The following is a 15,070-nucleotide window of genomic DNA, read 5'->3' on the forward strand; positions in this document are numbered from 1 at the left end:
ATGATTCTGCTTATATGAAGTATTTTGAGTAGTCAAATCCATAGAGACGGAAAGTAGAAACATGGTTGCCAGGAGCTGGGGGGAAGGAGGAAGTTAAGTGTTATATAAAGAGTTTCAATTGGGGAAAAAGATGAAAAAGTTCTGGTGACAGATGATGATAATGGTACAACAATGTGAATATACTTAATACTATACAACTATAAAGTTAAAAACGGTTAAAATGGTAAAAGTTATGTATATTTTACAATTTAAAAAAGAATAATTTTCCTATGAGTTATAGAAAGAGAGAGAGCATGCACCCCCTGTTCTCTGATCAATCTTTTTTTTTTTTTTAAGATTTTATTTATTTATTCATGAGAGATACACAGAGAGGCAGAGACACAGGCAGAGGGAGAAGCAGGCTCCCTGCAGGGAGCCCAATGCAGGACTCAATCCCTGGACTCCAGGAACACGCCCTGGGCCTAAGGCAGGCGCCAAACCGCTGAGCCACTCAGGGATCCCCCCCCACTTTGATCATTCTTATATTTAGTAGCATTTCAAGCCAGCTTTCCCCAGGTTAACACATGACAAGAAATCTGGGGCAATCCTCAAACATAGGACCCTATGTAATGTAGTCAACATCTACGAAATCACAACTACCCAAACATCCAAACTCAAAATTTACAGCAGAATACATAGCTGCTATACAGTGACTACAGGTTTATTTCTACAAGTATAAGAAACAAAAAAATATATCAAAGTATTTGTATGTCCAAAAGCCAGATTAGGATTATATAAATTCATTCCTAACTGGCCCATGTGGAGTGGATTTCATATATAAGTACCAATGTCTCATAATACTTTACTGCCTGAAATTTAAAAAAAAAAAAAAAGTGTTAATTTTCATTAAACAAAGCAACTTTTATATTCTAAATGAGAATGTCACAACTGACAGTACTGTATAATGACCTGGTTTCCTAGTGGCCCAGAAAGATGGGAAAAAAATCCCAATGACCGTAGTTCAGAAAGACTAGAGAGAGTAGATTCTGGCTATCTTGCATGATTAAAGGCTATGCTGCAGCCCAAGCAGGTCTACACTTTGGTAGCTTCCCTCCAGCAGTCCCCTATGTGACTAAGGACTGGACTAAGAGTGACAGCTTCACAAAGAGGATCATAGGAGATAAACCTCCTTCCTAGTATAGTATGTTCAAAGACTCCAAAACCCAAAACTATCCATCTTCTCTGCTATCCATCCATCCAATTTTCAGTAAGACCAATTTATATCATCTAGGAAGTCAAATGCCACCTTTATTTTTACCTTACCAAACCTAGAATAAAGGCCAGGGCGTGGTGTGGACACGAGCCCTTGGTCAGGATCACAATTCTATCAGCAAATAATTGGTTTAAGTTAGAGCCAAGTTCATCAACAATAAGATGACAGGGTTCAGGCAAAGTTGGCTGCCTTCTTGCATTTCAGAAAGACTCGCATTGCTCCTGACACTAGTACATAGGTGTAAAGCAACCTCTGGGTAGGTAATGCCACCAAACAAAAGCAACACCTTCAAAGTCTCTCTCAGTAACTAGAGGCAGCCAGACACTCAAACTGCCAGTCCTGAATTACGGCCTCTGAATGGTGAGGGCTTCACATTTCACTGATCAGGGCACAGCCCAATCAGAAGACAAACCCCTGCATTGCCAGGGACCAGCAAATCCGCTTTCTTCCAGAGTGCACATGACTGAATGTGCTTCTGTCCATCATCTGGGTCATATATAGTTCAATGCGAGCTGAGCAGACAGGGCTGCAAGGAAATCTGGCGCAGTTCAATACCTCGTCTAGCCTGGGTTCCAGTATTTAATTTTTTTTACTGACAAACTCATTTCTCTACCGGGACAGGATGCTGTGCTGGCTGGAAGTTCCATTTCTACAGCAAGAATCCTATCTGGAAACACAGAAGTTGTCCTCTAGCCACAGCAGCTCGAACTTTTTTGATTGTTGTTGCTGCTTTCTCCCTTCACCCCTACCCCCTTTTGACAAAGATCCAACTGTAAAAAGTCTTACGTAACAGTTCAGGACTACTTCGGTTCTTTTACTGGGTAAGCACTTTCATTTTTTTTAAACTAAAAACCATTTTAACATTGAATCTGTTGAGAAGCTTAACTAAAATCTTTTAAGTAATTTGTGTAGTGAAATACTGTCAGTGGAGTTTTTTAGACTCATTTCTGCACGTGCTCCTTTGTTCTCAGAACAGAAGCTTTTTATACACACCCCATAACGCAGCTGGAGAGAGTTATGAAGTCAGTTATTATAAGGAACACAAAGGTTGTTTTGCATTCTTTGCCTTTAGATAATTAATTTCGTATTTGTTTTCTTAAAACAGAGTAGTTAAAAAAAGGGAGAAATTCACAAAAGAATAAACTGTTGGAGAAAAAAAGTTTGAAGTTTTTACCACCTTTTCTATCTGTAGTTTTGTGTGGCCAAACACTTGCTCTGCCTGGGGCGGTGGGGGTAGTGGCAAGCGTAGACAGAGAGGAACTAAGCCAGACATGGACAAAGGCATGAGCCAAACCAGACAGTCCTGGCCGTTCGATAGGCCAGCAGTGGGTGAGACAGGTCAGCCAGCTGCAGGGGCAGGAAGGGGGGGAAAGGGGCATGGATGTGTGAGGTGTTCATGCATGCGATCGTGACTAGATTCTGAAACTGCCAGCCATTTTCCCAGCTATGCTTTGTGCAATCTAAAGGAATGCATCTCCTCTGAAGCAGTCTTGCCAGAGCCCAATGATAGAAGTGTGATAAATACCACAACATATGGAATCAGAAAATACTGGGATCTGGGGTGGGCAAGAGGGAATGCAGAGGGTGTGGAAATTTTTTAGTGATCTGGAATGTGTTGAGTGACAGGAAGTGCCCCAAGCTCCCCCCCCCCCAACTCTTCTCAGTCGCGCCTGCTTTTGTCTAACTCTTGTAATCTACACACTACTGCTTACAAAGCTGTCTGAGTTTAAGACAAAAAGAAACATAAAAGGCTCTCCGTTCCATAGTACCTGCGATATGGAAGGAGTGCAAAAAAAAGCAGGGCCCTTCTATCTATCCTATCGACATTTTTTCAGGTATACAAGACAAAGATAAAATAATAATATTCAAAGGATAAATGAGAATTATAACTTAGAGTCTGGCTTCCAAATCTGATTTTTAAAAAATCCTGATTCTGCTATACTTATAAATGTTAAAACTGGTTCCTAATTTGAATAAGGCTTGTTTGGTTAATATGCTGCATTTGAAGTTGTTTCTTTTTCTTTGTATAAATTTGGACTTTTGGGGGAAAATGCAGATAAGTAAAATGCACTAAATATATATATATATATATATTTTTTTTTTTTCCCTTCATTGGTTAAAAAGCATTTTCAAGGGTTGGTTTCCTAGGAAAAACAGCTCTTTCTTTCTCATTTTTGTATGAATACTATAAAGAGAACTTTATGCCGTAATTAATGTAAGGTAGAAAACTTTTAACAGAAAATAATACAGCGTTCTAGGTGAAAACTTAGCATTTCCCTAAACTTCCATATTATCAACAGAAACACTAAAACTTGGGAGAAAAGTAGCCAAATAACTGAATGGTTAACCCTGCTTTTAGAGGATAAAACGGAAAATTAAGTGTGAATAAAATGATACTTGGGAATGTTTCTACCTCCTACCACAAAGGATGTTAGTGGTCAGCCTAGGAGTTAATCTTTCCAATGTGGCTCTCAGCCTTCATGCCGAGCAGACATTATTCACATGACGATTCGAAAAGTCCATTCATATATCTCACTACCTGGATTTGAATAGAAACCAGACAGCAATTCTTTAGTTCCAGCCACCATTCGCCCCACTGGACAATAGCGATTTGTTAGCACAGAGTCACAGGCTGTGGGACACAAAGCTTGGAGCTGCAGAAAGATGGGGGATTCAGAGAACAGGAAATTACAGGCCCGATGCACTCCTGGCAGCTCTGAGAATACAAAAAAAAAAAAAAAAAAAAGGCAACACAGAGATGCCATGTTTAAGACCTACTTCTAGCTTTTTTAACCACCTCCAATGTCATAAAAGCTCTATTGTTGGAGTACATAAAGTCACGAGTCCCATGTGCTCTCTTTTCTCACTATAGGGAACTTCATTCAATGCCCTGGCACAGTTAGAAAAATCAAAAGCATCCAAAGTTTATTAGTTGTAAGCTTTGATAGAAAGGAGAAGAATATTTTACAAATAAAATGTCAGAGAAAAAAATATGCTTACTGACACAACTGACATATAATAAAAGTAGTATCTTTTACAAATTATTTCACAAGACCAAAATGAAACCAAATGTTCCAAGACTCCAGGGAAGCAAATTTTTCTTTAAAATATATGAAATCTGTAATTCAATAAAAAGTTTCTTCAGAAGATAAATATCAATTTAAAAACTAATCTTACACAGAACACTTCTGAGTTCTGAGTTGGATTTTGCAAAACAAAGAACTAAAATCAATGCCCTAAGGACTTATTTTGGTATATTAGAATGGAAAACTTTATTTTCTTTTGTTGGTTATCAAATTATTGTAGTTCTCTGGCTAAATTTAGAAATTGCCTCTACTTCTCTCTCTTTAGAATCAAAAAATAAAATTAATGGAATTCTAGGTGAGGGGAGAGACCTAATTCTCTAATCTTAATCAATGAGCACAGGCTCCTGTCCAGACCCTCATGGTGCAACCTGAGCACCACACACCAGAATGGTGTCCATTTCAACAGGAGGAGACCCTACACAAGGAAGTTGTAAATGATTTTGTTCTTCTGGCTTTCTTCTGTGATCCATTAGCAGATCCAAATCCTAAATGATATCATACCGGAAATATTCATTAAATGAGATCATGAATGATCAAAAGGTGCTTTGGAAACACAAATTATTCTACTCTGTTTGGTCCCATGGCTTTAAGACGAACGCCTGCTAAATTTAATGCTGCTGGAAAACAAATCAGCAACTTTTAAACTACCAATTACTGGATCTCTTCAAATTCTATCATTACCCACTAAACACAAGCATTAGTTACGACCTCAAGCTGTGTTGCTGTCCAATACATTAGCCACCAGCTCTATGGGCTATTTTTATTTGAATTAAAATTAATCAAAATTAAATAAAATATTCATTTTTTAAAAAGATTTATTTATTTATTCGGGGGGGGGGGGGCGGGGCAGAGACACAGGCAGAGGGAGAAGCAGGCTCCATGCAGGAAGCCGGACCGTGGGACTCGATCCTGGGTCTCCAAGATCACGCCCTGGGCTGCAGATGGCGCTAAACCGCTGAGCCACCCGGGGTTCCCCCCAAAATTCATTTCTTCAGTCACACTAGCCACGTTTCATACACTCAACAGCCCCGTGTAACTACATACTGGACAACACAGATACAGGATATTTCTATCAAAAAGTACTACTGGACAGCAATGATCTAGGCTATGCTCAATCCACAACACCTATCTTCAACTATATATCCAGCTGGACATGAAAGAAATTTATCTCTAAGTAAAAAATATAATGACAAGTAAAACAAGGCAGCTAGCACCATGATACCTGAGGTATATCTAAAAAGCATTTTGAAACCAAAGGTTTCTTTTTTTCTTGGTCCATAATAAAGAGGTTATGAAGAACATTAAGGCAGTAGAGGCAGACAAGAGTGGCCAAAGTAATTAAAATGTTCCAGAATAGTACTTATTAACAAAAAGTTCTTCCTAGAGGGCACCTAAGTGGCTCAGTCAGTTAAGCATCTAACTCTTGATATCAGCTCAGGTCTTGATCTCAGGGTTGTGAGTTCAAGCGCCATATTGGACAGCTTGGAGTATACTTAAAAACAAAAAATAAAATTAAGGGCAAAAAGTTCTTCTTAAACATATGAAGCAAATAATTCCATGGTCTCCTTTACATTACTGTCATGGACAAATGAAACAGCAAAGAACAAGGGGCTTGAAGTCCGTCAGACCTGGGTTTGATTACCAGTATCTACCCTACTAGCTAGAAAATATTAGGCAAATTAATCCACCTCTCTGAGATTTAGTATCCTTCTCTACAAAATGGATAAATAGCCAACCTGCATGATATATGGAAGGACTCACAATGAAGTACATAGAGCATCCAGAGTAAGGTGCTAGGCATGTAGTGGGAATTTTAAAAAGGGTACCTATTATTTATTATTATATTTCCCCCCCTAAATCTTCATAATGTGACTCGCTATAGATTGACAGATACTATTAAACACACGAAGTAAACTATTATAAACAGGTATCCTAAAATACTAACGCTGGCCACTCAGTAAATCAACTGGAATAAAATGGAAATATTTGTATGCCAGAGAGCTTTCCCCAGCCAAAATGTGACAATGCTGCTCCATGTATCCTGGCTTTTTTACTACAACAATCTCATGTCTTACTTGGCTCAAATAACAAGCATGGTCCCTGTGTGTTCAGAGTCATGTATTTATCTAGGCTTAGGTTTTATATAGAAGGAGTATTCTATAGCTAAAAAGTAAACTCTACCAAGGGATGCATACATTGTTAGGTGAATATTTAAAAATGGCTTCCAAATAGGGAACCTGGGATGTCTATTCAAGAAAATGGAAAAAGGGGATGCATGGGTGGCTCAGCAGTTAAGCGTCTGCCTTTGGCTCAGGGTACAGGGGCCTGGGGATCAAGTCCCACATGGGGCTTCCTGTGAGAAGCCTGCTTCTCCCTCTGCCTAGGTCTCTGCCTCCTCTCTTTCATTTGTGTCTAAAATATTTTAAAAAAACAAGACAGGAAATGGAAATGGTTATTTTAGAAATGCAATGATAACCTCATTCTCCCTTGCTGAAATGACTAAAGCACAGAGAAAAACTGTAGATAGAAATCTTTTTTTCAAGTATTAAACTGAGGCTTTTTTTTTCAAGGAATTTTTTTTTTTAAGATTTTATTTATTTATTCATGAGAGACACAGAGACAGAGAGGCAGAGACACAGGCAGAGAGAGAAGCAGGCTCCATGCAGGGAGCCTGATGTGGGACTCGATCCCAGGACTCCAGGACTACGCCCTGGGCCAAAGGCAGATGCTTAACTCTGAGCCATCCAGGGATCCCCTTCAAGGAATATTTAAATAACTCAGTATAATAATAACGAACTGGTAAAACATCCGATGCCTTATTGCCTCTAATTATTGTGAACTGGGTATCTGGTCAAGACCAGATGTAATGAGTGGTGTCTCTCCAAGGCTTTAGTGGTTTAAAAAAAAAAAAAAATCCAAGTGATTCCATCATGACCATGTCTTACCTTTCAAATCTACCATCAAATAAATTGGACATGACAAACATGGATATGAAGTTCTTAAATTCTGATGTCATTCTCAATATATCCTATGCCTGCTAAGATGCAAGAATCAGGGGTTTTAGTGTCAAGTGAACATGGGTAGGTCGGAATCCTAGCTCTGATACTTATTTACTACAGGATCCTAAATAAGTCAATTCCTCTCTTTGTCTCAGACTCTTCATGGATAAGATATGAATATTAAAGCCTTCCTGCCAATCGTTTTAAAGCTCAAGGATCATACATAAAATATCTTGAACATCCTGGCACATGGAAACCACTCATAAACATGTCAATTCTGTGAACACATGTAAGGTCCTGAGATCCAGTTCATTGTCTGGCTCTTCCCAAACATGAATGGAAGCAGAAGGGCTCTAGGCTGATTTATAGCACAGGCCATTATCGGTTTAAATTTTAATTAGAATATAGGATGCCCAGGTAGCTTAGCGATTATGCGTCTGCCTTTGGCTCAGAGCATGATTCTGGAGTCCTGGGATCCACACTGGGCTCCCTGCATGAAGCCTGCTTTTCCCTCTGCCTGTGTCTCTGCCTCTCTATCTCTCTGTATCTTTCATGAATAAATAAAATATTTTTAAAAATAAATTTTAATTAAAATAAGCATGAAGAGGGATCCCTGGGTGGCGCAGCGGTTTGGCGCCTGCCTTTGGCCCAGGGCGCGATCCTGGAGACCCGGGATCGAATCCCACATCGGGCTCCCGGTGCATGGAGCCTGCTTCTCCCTCTGCCTGTGTCTCTGCACCTCTCTCTCTCTCTCTGTGACTATCATAAATAAATAAAAATTAAAAAAAAAATTAAAATAAGCATGAAGATAAAAACTGTCAACACTGCACAAAGAATTTCAAGTCCCAGAAACAAATATTAGGGGCACTTGAGTGGCTCAGCTAAGCATCCAACTGTAGGTTTCGGCTCAGGTCATAATCTCAGGTTTGTGAGATTGTGCCCTGCACCGGCTCCAGGTTTAGTGCAGAGTTTGCTTAATAGTCTCTCTCTCTCCCTCTACCTCTGCCCCTCCCCGCCCCTGCATTCTCTCTAAAATAAACAAATCTTTTTTAAAAAAAAGAAACATAGATAATAAAATGGTTGAAAAAATACAGGATAACTATCTGGAACCTCAGATTTTAATATTATAAGATATAATTCAATATTGATACTAATTTGATGATATTAAATACATAAGAAACATTTTCTTAAATTAAGAAATAATACTTCTTTTTGGAATAAGATTTCCACTCATCCTTCTTGGTGATTAAAACAAAAATATGGAAGTTCTAAACTACTGCCTCTCATTGAGAAAACAGTCTCCTGCAGGTAAGGGAAAGAAAATTCATATCTTTTTTTTTTTTTTTTTTTAATTCATATCTTTTTAAAATCAAAGCCATAAAAAGATTTCCTGGGTAATCCTACTACCAGACTGTAGACTAATTACTACTATCTGTAGACTAATTTTAAAGTTGAAAATAATCCAGTTGAACTAGAAATAGTACGTGTTTCTTATTTTCTTAAATAAAAATGTTGGACATGACACATAACCTTTAGAGTAAAGAGAGTAGTAGAGTAAGAAGAAGGAGGAGAAGAAAAACAAGAACAAGAACTATAAGGGAGATAGTGAGGTATAGTTAAGACATCTGAAAAGGTAGATTTACCTCCCAGAAATGGGCTGGATTAGATAGAGGATATCAAATCTCACCTGAGCCATTATCAAGCTAGGTGACTTTTAAAAAGTCATCTCTAAGTCCTTGTTATGAGTAGTGGGGAAAAAAACAAAAACAAACAAACAAAAAACACCAAACCAGGAGCACCCGGGTGGCTCAGTGGTTGAGAGTCTGCCTTCTGCTCAGGTCATGATCCTGGGATCCTAGGATCCTAGGATCCTGGGATGGAGTCCCACATCAGGCTCCCCAAGGGAACCTGTTTCTCCCTCTGCCTATGTCTCTGCCTCTGTGTCTCTCTCATGAATAAATAAATAAAATCTTTTAAAAATTAAAAAAAAAATTCATACTAGAGGCTAATGGATAGATAGTACTTAGAGGTGAGAAATTTATACTTACAAGAGTGTATTCAAATTCAGTCTAGCAAAGCCTCAGTTACCATAAAAGGTTTTATAAGATTGCTTAAAGTAGATAGATAAGACAGACAAGAAAGATAGCTTTATTTAAAAGATAGATAAATTGGATTGCAAAGATTTCCATGGACGCCATTAACATACACAAAGAAATGACAAAAGGTAACCAAAGGAAAAGTTCCTTAGCAGGCAGTGTTTTTGAGTTCTTACTAAATGCTGATCAACAGATCTAGTCATTCATCTAACAAATATTAACTTCCCAATATGTATCATACACAGTGTTAGACCTAGGTTGAGTGATGAACAAAATAGATATATTAGCTGCCCTTGTGAGGCTGACTATAAACTAAGAAGACCATGGCTAGAAGCTCTATCATTTAAAAAGTGGCAGGGATCTAAGAAACTTTGAGAATGAATCCAGTGATTTTTGGGAAAGTGCCCAGCCATCTGTTGAAGCTGAACTAACACAGTCCATAAGAACAGGAAGAATGCACTCTCAGCTCTGTTTGATTCAAGTGAAGAGTTACATTAAACTACAAGATCCTAATGGTTTTTAAACCATTAAGGACATGAAATACCTTGAAACACACAGGCTGGTTTAAAATGACTATTACTCAGATCTGTGGTAAACCATATCTCATGCAAAAACTGTCTCCTTTTAATGGATGATTAAGAACAAGATAATTTCTGCAGGGGAGACAGTAAAAGGGTATAGGCAAGACATTCCAGGAGATCATGATACACTGGAGCATTAAATATGATATATATTGCCTTCACCCCTTTCCCTAATATTATGTTTGTAACATTTACCATTCCTTCAATAGCACGTGCTTTGACCATCATGATTACATAGCTAGTGTACTCAGAGTACTCAACCCATGACTCAGCTAGTGTTTAGCAACCAAGAATATTTGAGACATGCACAATAAATATGAAGAGAAGATAAGGCTAGAGTCACAACTAGGCTTCTGTAATCATTCATCTTAAAAACTAGAACCACTTATGCTTACAAGGAGCCTAAATATTAACCTTTCTTCTAATTGGAATTTAGTATTCACTGTCACAGACCTATAAAAAGAAGTTGCTGTTTCCAATGAAATAAAGTATATCCACATACCACAATGGTAGAATGTTATTTCTACAAAACCTGAGGTTCCCAATGTTCCAATCAGGAAATTCCCAATCTAGTCTCTTGGTATTTACAGAACCTGAGTTTCTACCTACATATTTTTCATTGGTAAAGATTTGGTATCATGTGTCTTTTGCTTTTTCTTTGTTCAATATCAAAACAAAGTCATGTGAAAAAGAGATCTGGTAGATGTACTCAGAACAAATTAGGAAAGTTATATTAAAAAAGAGGATCCGGGGATCCCTGGGTGGCGCAGTGGTTTGGCGCCTGCCTTTGGCCCAGGGTGCGATCCGGGAGACCCTGGATCGAATCCCATGTCGGGCTCCCGGTGCATGGAGCCTGTTTCTCCCTCTGCCTGTGTCTCTGCCCCCCTCTCTCTCTCTCTGTGTGACTATCATAAATAATTAATAAAAAAAAAAAAGAGGATCCGAATCTGATCATCTGTTATTATGACCCAGATTTTGGTATAAGTACCTCCACTTGGCTAACAGCATTATATTTTGTCAGGTTCATTTCTCTATATAAATTCTGTATTACTAGAAAAGAACAATTTCTTTTGCTTGGCCACTCACTTAGAAGCTTCTAGGTATACAGCTCATTCATTTGAAGGATATATGTTGAGTGGTTAGTACATGACAACTCCTGTTCTAGGAACTAGATACACACTAGGAAACAAGACAAAGGTCCTATCCTTGGGCACTGTAGTCACAGACTTGAATCTAGTCTCAGCTTGAGCACTTGCTGACTGTGCGACCCTAGACAAATCTCTCTCTGAACCACAGGTACCTCCCTCTACAGGGGAAAAAGGGGAATGTAATACAACTTTCACAGAGCTGTTGTGAGTTATGTTTGTCAGTGTCTGATTTAGTGCCTAAAACACCACAGATGCTTGACAAATAGTAGCTACGGTTTTACAAATAGATATTACTATTATTCATCCTGCTTTAATATTCATCTTTTTTAGAATAACCCTAGTTTTTTAAAATAACAGGTTTCAAAGGCTTAAATGTATCTAAAATCTTTGTTAACAGCTAAGCAGAATAAGCCATTTATAGATGAAATACTACTTCTGATTATTAAAGAGCTCCTGGCTGCATATGCTAAACACAAGATAGCAAAAGTATAGAAGAAAAATACTTTGAAGCTGGCATATAGTGAAGTTGATTCACTATATCTATAGTGAAATGAGGGTCACAGATTTCAAAGGGTAAGACACTTTATAACTAGTAGTATTACTACTTCAGCTAATTTAATCAGAAATTGTATAGAAGAAACATATTTAAAAGACTCAGAATCTAAAAAAAAAAAAAAAAAGACTTAGAATCTTGGGGTGTCTGAGTGGGTTCAGTAGGTTAAGCAACTGCCTTCAGCTGAGATCATGATCCCAGAGTCCTAGGATCAAGCCTTGTCTTGCATCAAGCTCCCTCATCAAGCTGAGAGTCTGCTCCTGCCTCTCCTCTGCATACTGCTCCCCCATGCTTATGCTCTCTGTCAAATAAATAAATAAAATCTTAAAAAAAAAAATTCAGGATCTCAAGTTTACCACAGCCATCAAAAAAGGCATAGAAAGCATGTCTTTCCTCTAAAGATTATTACAAAAGTCTCATAAAGAAACTTCTCTGAAGGCAAATTCCTAGCTGACTGCAGTGATATACTTTATAAAATAACTTATTTTTCATCTTATAAAAAGAGTATGTTTACTGCAGGTAGACTGGGAAGCATAAAAACTATGAACCTAAAAAAGTCATTCATAATCTATCTAAAGAAAACCATTGTCAATATTTAATAAATGCCTTCTAGTCTTATTTTGTAGTTATTTAACAAATTAGTGATTTTTTAAAGACTCTAGTAGTTTTTCTGTCATTATACATATGTGATCTATATAAAAATCTACATAATAAAGAAAAAGGAAATGAAAACTTGTCATCCACAATTCTACCCACAGAGAAAATCCTTATTAATATATTGATATAGCTCATATGAAATGAAATCAATTCTCTATAGTTTTCTGATTCTGATTTGTTCACATGTAAGTATTTGTATGAAGTCATTAAAATGACTTTGTAGGGAAGCCTGGATGGCTCAGTGGTTAAGCGTCTGCCTTTGGCTCAGGGCGTGATCCCAGAGTCCCAGGATCACGTCCCACATTGGGACCCCTGCATGGAGCCTGCTTCTCCCTCTGCCTGTCTCCTCTCTCTCTCTCTCTCTCTCTCTCTCATAAGTAAATAAATAAAATCTTTTAAAAATAAAATAAAATGACTTTTTAGATATCCAGGTAGCTTCCACTTATTCTTTATCATAAATCCTGTAGCAAACATTTTTTTTTCTAAGGGATCCCTGAGTGGCTCAGCAGTTTAGTGTCTGCCTTTGGCCCAGTGCATGATCTTGGGAGTCCCGGGATCGAACCCCACATCGGGCTCCTTGCATGGAGCCTGCTTCTCCCACTGCCTGTGTCTCTGTCTCTCTGTGTCTCTCATGAATAAATAAACAAAATCTTAAAAAAAAAAATTGTGTTTTGGTTTTTTTTTTAAGATTTTATTTATTTACTCATGAGAGATGCAGAGAGAGAGAGAGAGAGAGAGGCAGAGACACAGGCAGAGGGAGAAGCAAGCTCCATGCAGGGAGCCTGATGTGGGACATGATCCCGGGATGCCAGGATCACGCCCTGGGCCAAAGGCAGGCACCAAACTGCTGAGCCACTCAGGCGTCCCTGTAGCAAACATATTTATACAAATATCACTGTCCACATTTCTGATTTTTTTTTTTTTTGGTCTAATTTACTCTTGCCAACAGAGACTGATACCACTTGTCTCACCCTGAGCTCACAAATACTGAGAATGTGCTATACATAGTTAGCTGCCACCTAAATACAATAAAGTTTGTTCAATAATGAAAAGAAAGGTTTTTTAAGATTTATAATTTATTTTGAGTGAAAGTGCATGCTTGAGTGGGGGAAGGGGTAAAGGGAGTGGGGGAGAGAGAGAGAGAGAGAGATAGAGAATGAATCTCCAGCAGACTCCCCACTGAGCAAGGAGCCCAATTCAGAGCTTGATCTCAAGACCTTGAGATCATGACCCAAGCTGAAGTCAGCTGCTTAACCGACTGAACCACCCAGGCGCCCCAAGAGAAGAGAGTTTTATTTTTATTTTTTTAAAGATTCATTTATTTATTCATGACAGAGACACACAGAGAGAGGCAGAGACATAGGCAGAGGGAGAAGCAGGCTCCATGCAGAAAGCCTGATGTGGGACTCGATTCCGGAACTCCATGATCATGCCCTGAGCCAAAGGCAGGCGCTCAACCGCTGAGCCACCCAGCCCTCCTGAGAAGAGAGTTTTTTTTTTTTTAATTTTTATTTATTTATGATAGTCACACACACACAGAGAGAGAGAGAGAGGCAGAGACACAGGCAGAGGGAGAAGCAGGCTCCATGCACCGGGAGCCCGACGTGGGATTCGATCCCGGGTCTTCAGGATCACACCCTGGGCCAAAGGCAGGTGCCAAACCGCTGCGCCACCCAGGGATCCCCTGAGAAGAGAGTTTTATTTATTTTTTTTTTTATTTTTTATTTTTTTATTTATGATAGGCACACAGTGAGAGAGAGAGAGGCAGAGACACAGGCAGAGGGAGAAGCAGGCTCCATGCACCGGGAGCCCGATGTGGGATTCGATCCCGGGTCTCCAGGATCGCGCCCTGGGCCAAAGGCAGGCGCCAAACCTCTGCGCCATCCAGGGATCCCGAGAAGAGAGTTTTAAAGGAAAACTTCAAATAGGGGAAGAAACTAGAAGGCTCTCCATAGTAAATGAAATAGACATCCCTAAACATGCTGAGCAACTGACAGAAATCTTGAAAACCTTCCAACAGGACACAGGGAAGTTTATCATCAGGTTCCAAAAGTCACACACACAAAAACAAATCAATTCAAAACAAAACAAAAAAATGCTCAATCTCATGGATGTGTTTTGTTACTTGAAAACAATGCCACGAATCAAGAATCAGTTCCACCTTTGAGATAAAAATGAAGGGATCCCTGGGTGGCGCAGCGGTTTGGCGCCTGCCTTTGGCCCAGGGCGGGATCCTGGAGACCCGGGATCAAATCCCACGTCGGGCTCCCGGTGCATGGAGCCTGCTTCTCCCTCTGCCTGTGTCTCTGCCTCTCTCTCTCTCTCTCTCTCTGTGTGACTATCATAAATAAATAAAGAAAAAAAAAATTAAAAAAAAAAAATGAAATGGGTATTGATAAATTGAGATGGACAAAAAAGCCATTGTTTTCATACTGAAATTATTTTCATATTTTAGGAGCAAAAATATAAATATGGAAATATATTTTTCGTGTCCCAAATGTAACAGAAAATTCTATAAATTCTTACCAAGATAAGAAGATCACCAAGAATATAATTTATTCAAAAAATCTTTATGGAATGACAACTTTGTTTCAGGTACTTTAATGCAGTTGTTAGTAAGAGTTCTTTCCTCAAAAAAGCTTGCCTTTAGAATCCTTCACAATCTGGCCCTTTAAAATGTAACATTTGGGGACGCCTG

At 38.8% G+C, this 15,070-nt stretch overlaps 1 protein-coding gene and 1 long non-coding RNA gene across 4 annotated transcripts in view; one reads left to right on the forward strand and one right to left on the reverse strand.

Annotated features, from left to right (window-relative positions):
• The window catches only part of NR6A1 (nuclear receptor subfamily 6 group A member 1), a 223,220-nt gene that overhangs the window by 107,504 nt on the left and 100,646 nt on the right, over positions 1-15,070 (reverse strand). The window lies entirely within an intron of this gene.
• Positions 1,711-15,070, forward strand: part of LOC144285501 (uncharacterized) — a 72,009-nt gene continuing 58,649 nt past the window's right edge. Inside the window, exon 1 of the long non-coding RNA XR_013353763.1 lies at positions 1,711-2,073. This is a non-coding gene — a long non-coding RNA (uncharacterized LOC144285501). The remainder of the gene's footprint in view (positions 2,074-15,070) is intronic.

This window comes from Canis aureus, chromosome 16 (genome assembly GCF_053574225.1).
Source record: "Canis aureus isolate CA01 chromosome 16, VMU_Caureus_v.1.0, whole genome shotgun sequence".
NCBI lineage: Eukaryota > Metazoa > Chordata > Mammalia > Carnivora > Canidae > Canis > Canis aureus.